The sequence below is a fragment of the Rhinichthys klamathensis genome, unplaced genomic scaffold (genome assembly GCF_029890125.1).
Source record: "Rhinichthys klamathensis goyatoka isolate OS25496 unplaced genomic scaffold, OSU_Roscu_1.1 h1tg000304l_1, whole genome shotgun sequence".
NCBI lineage: Eukaryota > Metazoa > Chordata > Actinopteri > Cypriniformes > Leuciscidae > Rhinichthys > Rhinichthys klamathensis.
Window position 1 is genome coordinate 166,256 of NW_026606823.1, and position 10,134 is coordinate 176,389.

Consider the following 10,134-nt stretch of genomic DNA (forward strand, 5'->3'; position numbering starts at 1 on the left):
AAGTCGGATCGTGTCGTCCTCATAAGAGCCGTGTGACGCAGGTAAACAGTTCTGTTAACCATGCAAGCTCTCATGTCAGTTATTTGAATGTGTTCCTGTGTAGAATTGCATCGACTTTTTGAGAGAACACCGAGCTCAATTTGGACGTCACTGTAAAAAAAAAAAAAAGAAATCTATAAAAACCATTTGCCAAAAGCATTAGACAAACTGACAACTCTTTCTATTCTGCTGTTCTGGTGAATGTATCATATTTATCAGGATGTTTGGATGTATTTTTACTGGAAAACAAGAATGTAGTGCAGTCTTGAATGTTGATGACTTTATGAGAAGACTCAATGATTCAATTAGGATCTCACTGAAGTTTGTGATGAAGGTACACTTGCAGTTTTGTCCTTAAGATGAATTTTCTTTGTCTTTTTTTATGGAGGACGTGAAGCCTTAAGGCTGGTGGCAGATACTCATACTTCAGCCAAACTGTGCAGCTGGCAAGAACAGCATGAGTCTCCTTCGCAGGTCCTCATCATGGAGGAGGCCTGGAGAGCGAGGTCATAATGAGGGCCCTGCGGCGCAGGTGAATGAGCCCCGTCGCAGAGCTCGTCCACAGAGCTGCATAGAAGGTGGCAGGATGGACAAATGGCTTCAGACACTAGAGGGACTCCAATCACGTCCTCTTCAGAAGAAAATACCTCAGTTTGCGGACAGGACCTGTTCAACACCGGTTCTCCCAAATGAGATGACGGGAAGTAACCCACTCTGTCCTGACCTTTCCTCTCTCTGCAGGAGGAATCAGACCTCTGTTTGTGATAGCCTGGAGTCTCATGCAAGGAGCAAGACGGTTCACATTAAACCTGCTCCCGGTGCAGAAAGAGCTGAGTTCTGTGCCCTCGCCCCGGTTCACTTCGGCTGGCTGCCCATACAAAGACATGTGATACTGACGGACATCGCTAACAACAGCCAAGACAACAGCAGGTGCCAGGTAAGAAAGAATAATGTGAAAGGGAAGTGATGTCACAGCGGAAGTTCAGAATAGCGTACTACCATAGTATATAATATTTCTGCAGTATGTTTTCACAGTTTTGAGAATGCAACATTTTGTGATTGTGACTGATATATTATTTATTTTGTTTGTATTTATTCATACCGTAAGAATTGTTTTTCTTAGTCATTTGAAGCATTTTTGTATTTTAATTATTTATTTGATGTTTATATATATATATATATATAATATTTTATTTATCTAATTTGGCCTTATATTTATTTAATTGTCAGACATTTTTTGCATAAAATTGAATTAGCTATTCAACATAAATTTCCAAGACGATGACTGGCTGGCACTTGCAGAATTTGGCATGCATCATAATGAGGTCAAGTAAGAATAATGTTCTACTGTTTAAAATATGTATCATTAATGGTGTTTGCTAAGGCAAGCATCGCTGTGAGGGTTAGTAAGTTGAATGATTCCTCAAATCATGTTTCTTGTTGGGGAAAGATGTGGTGTTTCTTTTCAATATTTGCCCTATATATAACCACCGATAATTCTATAACTACTGCAATCAATATGTGAAAAACCACCCAGCAACCATCCACATCACTCTGGTAAATGATGGCCGAAAATGTAACAGTCCAGCGACATATTGCATGTTTAATATACTTTAAAAAAGTATATTTTTATATATACCATACTTAAAAAAACCATACTTAAAAAAAAAAACATTCTTAAAAAAACAGTATATACTCTCCAGTATGCAGTAAGCAGTATGCTAATATTCAATTCTGACATAGAGAATTTGAATTTCATTTATAAATTGCTTTTGGCATGGTTTTAAAGTGTCCCCTGATAATAGCTTATCTGCTCTTTGGAGAGGAAAATTGTTCAGATATTCACTAAATCACTTAGGTTCAGCCTTATAAAAACTGCAAGATTCTAAATTGTAAAAAATATATGGAAATAAGATTAAAAACGGATCTGTGGGAGTTCCATAATAGAGCTCTACTATGTCACATGTTGCCGTTTAGTGCCTCACTATGGTTCTATACGGTATCAAACTTTTTTTGCTCCTAAGTTCAGAGTGATTGAGTCATCCGCACTGGAGATAAAAGCCTTCAGAGTCCTGCAGACTATCTGCCACCACACTGCACAACAATCACTCTCACCTCCACTGGGAACAAATCCCGGAAATGAACAGCCAAGCTCTCAGACCTGATTTACCTTAGTGCCAACTGATGCCAGAGAGAGAGAGAGAGTGAAATAGAAAACTGAAAGGAGGGAAAGAGAGAAAAATATCTGGATGACTGTCAAGTACATGAACTTCAGTGGGTGTCTGGGTGCTGCATGAAGTCGAGATAAAACCGCTCTGTCAGCAGGTGCTTAGATCCATTCGGAACAGATTTAGGAAGGAATAGATTCAACCACATCAGAGCCAACAACAGGATCACAACAGTGCCGCAGGGCCCGGAGGATGGAAATGAATCCTAAAGCATTTGTGAACCATGCATATTTTCACTTTAGTCATTTTATGCTCAAACTTCAGTAGAGTTTGGACACCTAAGTCACACTCAAAATGTCTGAATGTCATTGCATTGTCAAAGTCACACAGGTGTACTAGCAGAGGTGATGGTTCATCGAGCTTCAAGAAGACCTTCATTTGTTTTGAACCACTGATTTGGAGTGTGTATCAAACTTCCAAAGTCACATGATTTAACTAAATAAGGCTTTGTTACGTCATAAATGTTTCAAACCTTTTGGAATTTTATGGTGCGATGATATCTGTGAACTATCTGTGTCTATATGGTTTATACCTGATCTCGGATCGATTTTTCTACATTTGTAGACATTTTAATGACATATTTGTATCATAAAAAGGAAGTTAGTTAATAGTCTCTTATTGGCCTGATTAACCAAGCTTTCCATAAAAACAAGCCCTGCAATTTAATAAAATAACACATGGTATCAGATAAGTTGTTAATAGCATTTAATAGATTTCACTTTCAATAAAACATTTGCAATTGGTAAAATATGTTTTTTGTTTGAGCTGCATTTACACCGTTCTGACTAAGAGGCATCGCGAGCGCTTTGAAAAAGTAAATCATTTTGTGAAGCATGTTTCAATTGATTCAACGTTTCGAAATGCTTAATTTCTCATCATCTAAATCACTCACTTTCAGAGTAACTGCAGCTGTAGTTTATCAAAATGTTCCACTAATGCTTCACAAACACAGTCAAAGCTTTTGTTATCTAATGCAATCCTGATCATATCTGTCTGTTCTACAACTAAAGTCTGTGTGTGTTCTTCCAGCAGAAACTGAAGTCTCCCATCACTCCAGTGTTGCTCAGCACTCCTGATAAACGTAACGGACCAAGACCAAATGGTGCGTTTTGACTAAGACGGCATATAAAAGTTCTGAATGAACAGCTTGGCGGAGGGCACTAGTGATTTATGTTTGAAGATTTGAGCTTTACACAGTGGTGGTATGAAATAGCATCTTTTCATTGAATTCAGTGAATTGCTTCATCAGCTGTGCATATTATTAATGCACTACAATTTTAAGATTATTTGGGGTAAAAATGATCAAAATGTCATTATTAAATGAGTACATAAAAATAATCAGTGAAGCAGTACATTTAAAATAATGCATTTGGATCAGTCAAATTTGGCGGGGAATTTCAGGGCCATCTCATTCATTAGTGTATGATTACATCATGTATAGAAAACAAGGTCTGTGACATGCAATTTTATGTTTCAACCACAGATGGCAGTTGAGTGGCCTAAGAGATTGGTTCTGGGGCAGATTAAAAAAATTTTTCAAGAATGTCAATTCTTCTTAAAGGGATAGTTCACTTTGAAATTAATTTTTGGTATGTTTTAGCTTACCTCAAGGGCATCCAAGATGTAGGTGTCTTTGTTTCCGCAGTGGTTTCAATTTTGATATTTTTAGGTCAAACCGTTCTTGTCTGTCAGTCATATAATGCAGGTCTATGGTCACCACCTCAAAGAGCATGCACAGAGAAGTCCAAATTAAACATGATTTAATGACTCGTAAATGTAAGTACATTTTGATGGCCTAAGACACGAAACGAGCGGTTTGTGTGAGAAAACGAACAGTATTTATATCGTTTTTACCTCTTGTAAACACAGCCACGTCCAAGTGATCTGAGGGCGCGGGCGCTTCGGTCTTTTCCGGAAAGCGCCGGACGTGATCTCTCGCGCGTGTACGTCACTCATACAATTGTTTTATTTTGAATTTTTTTAAATTGTTTTCTTTTACGACGGTTTAAACATCCCGGATAAGCGCAAATTAGTACCATTTTAATTAGCCGTCTTACCTACAATCTCTGTTCTGTGTAAACAATGAGTGACGTACACGTGCGAGAGATCACTTCCGGCGCTTTCCGGAAAAGACCGAAGCGCCGGCGACCTCAGATCACTTGGACGTGTCTTTGGCCATCAATGTGTACTTACATTTACGAGTCATTAAATCATGTTTAATTTGGACTTCTCTGTGCATGCTCTTTGAGGTGGTGACCATAGACCTGCATTATATGACTGACAGACAAGAACGGTTTGACCTAAAAATATCAAAATTGAAACTACTGCGGAAACAAAGACACCTACATATTGGATGCCCTTGAGGTAAGCTAAAACATACAAAAAAAATTATTTCAAAGTGAACTATCCCTTTAAGTTTTGTCTTAAGGACAGTTGTAAGGAAAAATAGAAGAACTTAAAGTAGCATTTTTAGGGATACAATATATTCTTAAGCTAGAAAATAATAAGAAAAACATTATTTGTATGTTTTGCGAATGTAGTACACAGAGAAACACAGAGAAAGTGAGACATAATCTTTTGTTTCTTTGGTCATTTATTTATTGGGTTTATATTAATCTCTTTGAAGTTTGTCTAAATGGAATTCTTTAACCTTATATATATATATATATATAAATATAATAGTTTTTGGAGCCAAAGCAGCGTATTTGGAAGGGTTTTTTGCAAATTGTTTGGAGTCAGAGACGGATTGTTTGGTTTCAGAAGCAGATTGGTTGGAGTCTGGGACAGAAGAGTATTAGGTTTTAAGTCTCTTCCGGCGGTTTCCTCAATGCCGTTGTCGTCCCAGTTCTCCTCCTGCTGCTGGGATCTTTCTCTCAGTCTGTCAGCAGGTGACGAGCGTATAATGATGCTGCCACAGCGTCAGTGTAATTACAGTGGTGAGAGCAGGACCAAGTCAAGGGGAAGGAGGAGGAACGAGGAGCACTTACTCCTCCATGAGTGTTTACATAAAAAATGTTTGGGAATTTCTCTCTTTTTCTTTCTCACCAGCTCCAGATGGTGGGTGACTCTGACGGGTGTGTGTGTGTGTGTGCGTGTGTGTGAAGGCTGTTCTTCAGTTGTTTTTGCAATTGCATTTGTTCTTTTTGATCAATACCGATTTGTTTCCACCACGATTATTTAATTAACACAAAGCTTCCCAGAGTTTCCCACTGGTAATTAAGAACGTAAATACGTTGTTCTGAGACATGACTCAAAGGCAACCACTCAACCTGACACACAACACCTGAGCAACTGACAAGAGTGTGTGCCGCGCTGAACTGCATACTGGGGGCATGCTGGGAAAATAGCTACCTGTCAGGTGTTAGCTGCCAGTGTGAAGTGCGTTTACTTGCCTAAAAAACGACAGCAAGAAATAGTTAGCTTGGCGCCTTAGCTGTCAGACAATGCCATGGCAACGCTGACAGAGAACAATCCATCACGGCCGGGTGGCACAGTGGCTGTCTGTGTCTCTTCTGTCAGATTAAAATCTCTCCTGCTCTCTGTCTCGCTGACACCTGTAAGTGATGCAGGTTAAGTCGGTTTAAGCAGACCTCTGTTGACATTGTAAACACACACAGCAGGAAGATCGGCCTTATTATGACAGGAGTGGCAGGAAATGCAGTTGTATTTACATTGTACGCAGAAAGGCATTGGTGGAGATCAGCTCTCTCTAGTTTTCTTTTTTGACCTCTTTTTAATTCTGATTTCTTTTCTCAATGAGAGACACAGACAAATCACCCCAAAGTGGACTTTTCTTGTTTTATTCAGAACGGGGACCTGTGAGACCTGAACCTGCAGGCTTTAGATACTGGAGGACACCTGATAAAACATCCTCCATCCTCCATCAGGTTAGTAATACTATATAAACATTAGTTTGCTTTATACAGGAACTAACTTGCCGTTGCCAGTAAAACCATGCGCCAGTGTTTAACCCTTGTGTTCTGTTGAAAAGTCTGTATTATCCCTTCAAATACTTTTAATATGGTCCTCTGAAATAATCAAAACCCAATAGGCAGATATTATTAAAGTTTTAACCTTATCATGTATCTTAATTTATAAATGCGCTTTTTGGAAAAGTGATTATTACACAGTACATTAATGTTGTTTCTGTTTAGGGTCAGTTCGACACCAGCAAATACATATTGTAGAATAAAATAAAATAAAATAAACGAATAAGAAGTCAGATTGCACTGTTTTCACATGTTGAAATCCATTGCATGTATTCATGATTTACACCTAGGGTCTCTGAGACACCAAACAGAAATAATGTAACATTCTTTGACATTTGAAACGTGTTTGCATTTTGAAATATTGCTTAAAATCAGATCTTATAGGATTAAAGGGGTCATGATGACATGAGAAATCAAACTGGCCTTGATCTTTTGACACATAAGAGGTGTTTTGTAAGCTTTAAAACAACCTGCAAGTTTAATAGCATAAAATCTCCTGTTCTTGTGGGATATGTGATGTCGCACGGGCAAATACATCTGATTGCCTCATATGATACATCCTCACCATAGGCCCCGCCCACTGGCATTCAGTCACTTAATAACGGCTGATATTTACCTACACTGGATGTGAGCACTGTGTCAAAAGCAAATAGAAAGCATTATAATCACTGATGCTGTCTACACTGGATACAGTATACCGAAGCACGTTCAGTTTCTGACATACTCCACGAGCTTGAGTCTGTCGACAACAGGACAAATGGAGGAGTGGGAAAACGTTCGCTTTGACGCGTCCAGTTTAAATGGCTCGTTTGAGTCTCTGTACAGACTTCAGAAGGATCCCAGCGTCGGAAACAAGTGGATGGTTTATTTTAATGGCGTCCCGGATCACGTCGGAGGATTATATGTTTGTTCGGAGCATTTTATTTTGTAAACGATGCACAGTGTAATGGAGAGTTCACAAAGGATCTTTTGTTGAAAGATGAAGCAGCGACTGTATTGGATCTTACAGCAGCTGCATCACAAACCGTGAGTAAATGATTTCATAATGCTTTGTCTGTAAATGACGGATAATGTTTTCAAAACACTTACTTGTGTGCAATAGCAAGTGGGTGTTTCCTATCCAATGACGTTAGCCAATCATAGCAGTGGCCCTGACAAGCCTTAAAGGAGCCGCGTCTTAAAAACAGACAGAGGGTCAGTATGAGGGTTTTTATGCATATATATTGGTTTTGTTTTGCTTTATATTATAAGTGAACCTCAAGGAACAAATTAAAATAATAACCCCTTTACTGTAAGTAAGTGTCATGCAGTATGAGCCTGATGTTTCATTGTTAAATATTTTTCATGTATAAAATTGGCCTTTTAGACCCTAAATAGAAAGGGTAAAGTAACAGATGTTTGTTTGTTGTCCTTCTTATTATAAATACAGTATTTAACCAAAGGACACTGCTAATGTAGATTTGTATGATTATATGGTTCATAAAGCCTTGCTGCTCCTGATAGAGACCTGTGATTCAAAAGCACATGTTAATGCCAGTAATTGAGTAATACCAGTGTCTATTTACACTAAGTGCAAATAGTCAACCCTGTTGGCAAAGGCTATTTCCACTAACTCCACCCACCATTGCTCTAGATATCTACTAGTTTAGACTCTAATTTGCAACTACCCTGTATGTATATATGTATATACAGTATGTATATATTATATATATATATATAAAAAATATATATTTTACATATCTTTTTGCTAATTTTAGAATGTTTACTGCTACCAATAAAAGAAAGCATTTTACCATGTTTAAATCTCTTCCACTGTAGATTTTCCACAAATTCAGTCCATAAAATAAAGTATGCAGATTCGGTATTACAAATAGTGGATTACTCAGTACTTCATTTATGCATTTCTTTCACCAGACAAAAAATTATCAAAATCAAAAAAAATCAGCCGGGGACCTCTGGTTGAGTTGACACGGAATGACCCAATTGTAAGTTGTGCGCATTTAAAGTGGTAATATAGATGTTCATTAAGCCCTGAACAAATATTACAATCTTGATTAAGTTTGTCTGTGCTGTGTCTCTGTTCCTCAGCAGTCTTTCATTTAGAAACACTAGTAAACGCTCTTTAAAAGCATTGTGTAATCAGTTACATGCTTAGTTTCAGATGACCTACACACAAATCAATCTCAACGCGATGAGCAGTTGCTCTGAATTAAAGGAGCTGTATGTAAGAAATGTATTTCAATTAATCATAAAATGACCCTGATGTGTCTCTAGACATTAAGAAATCAAGTTCATTTCAAATACTTATATCACTGACAACAGTAGTACAGCCACGATATTGTCATTTAAAAAGTGAAGTTGCAGCCCTCAACTGATGTTGATGTTGTCATGTTGTGTTTTGGTCTGATGCTCCACCCTCCACCTATCGAACAATCACGAAGTCAGTAGTGTTTCGGCATCCGGGTTGCCAGCTCTGCTCTAGTTGAAAGCTCCTTGTAGCAGCCTACGTTCCTGCTGGATCCTGCAGCCTATCTGGCAACCTCGAGTCAGGGGGGAGGGGGAGGGGATACACCGCTCTACAGTAATTTGAAAGTGATTGCAGTACCAGTTTTGGCCACAATCTTACATACAGCTCCTTTAAGCTGTTTGTATTGGATAAATGTATTCTCAGAATAAATCTCTTTCTGTGTCTGTTTATTGCACTGTTATTGCACTGATGTTTGCTTCAGGTGGCTTTTTGTTTAAACTTTTACTTTTTTTTCTATGCTACTGAGATGTTGTATGGCCAAAGAAAGTATAATTGTGAAATAAACTTGATCTGTTTCAGTATTAACAGAAATGCTAATGCTTCCTCTGTTTGGATTTAGAGGTATATATTTTAATCGGTATAAATCATACCCTGCAGTGTATCTACCTCTAAGTGCCATCACTGTACTGTGTGTGTGTGTGTGTGTGTGTGAGGAAACAAGCTTGTAAATCATACCAAGTGATATTTTTTAACAATCTAAAGATTCAGAACGTTTTCTGTGACGACTCGAGTAGGTTAGCGTGATGGGATAAAGTATACAGTTTGTACTGTATAAAAATCACTATGTCTATTGAATGTCCCCACAGAACATAAAAACCCAACGTGTGTATATACACACCATAGTACTGAATGAGCTGTTTTTTTATGTTCAAATGCTCAAGCGTTTCTATTTTGGTCTTACCTATTCAGTCTTGCTGACATTGAGGCATTTGTGTTCAAAAGATTAAAACTCTCCTGTGATTTTTATGATATAATAAAGAAGTGCCTCGAATTCAAACTTAATTGAACTTAATTGCTATGGAAACGGTGGAACACTCGGGTTCGGAACGAGGCGAGTTGTTACAATGTGGATTCCGTAAGCATTATTGTGCATGCAGGAGGCAGAAAGAACCTCTTTCATCCACACAAAGCCCAATTCAAGGGATTTTGTTTTTGTTTCCAGGCTTCGGGATCCGTGAGCTCCGAGGGAGGACGAAATGGACTGCAGGCCTGGAATCCCAAAGCCAGTTTTACCAGCAAGGTGGAAACGGGCCAGTCTCCCCCTCATCCCGACCACCCGGCATTAAAAGATCCCACATGCAGACGTGGAAGTGCACCAGAGTCATTGAGCTCCTCAATATCATCCATCACCATCACTTCCAGGAAGGTCACACACACTTCCAGTCTTCCGAATTCGGGGCATCTGAGCTCGATGGCGACTAATAACCTTGCCTTTGAACGAAGAAAAGCCTTAGTGGTCAAAGTCACCGAACAGCGGATGAAAAGCACTAGCAGCCAGAACCTCGCTCTGACCCCTGGCTGTAATCGTGAGGAGATTGACCACGGCGTGGTACTGAGGAGAAAGGCAACT

At 38.8% G+C, this 10,134-nt stretch overlaps 1 protein-coding gene across 1 annotated transcript in view; it reads right to left on the minus strand.

Annotated features, from left to right (window-relative positions):
- The window catches only part of dock1 (dedicator of cytokinesis 1), a 283,215-nt gene that overhangs the window by 158,567 nt on the left and 114,514 nt on the right, over positions 1 to 10,134 (minus strand). The gene's annotated exons all lie outside the window — the stretch shown is intronic.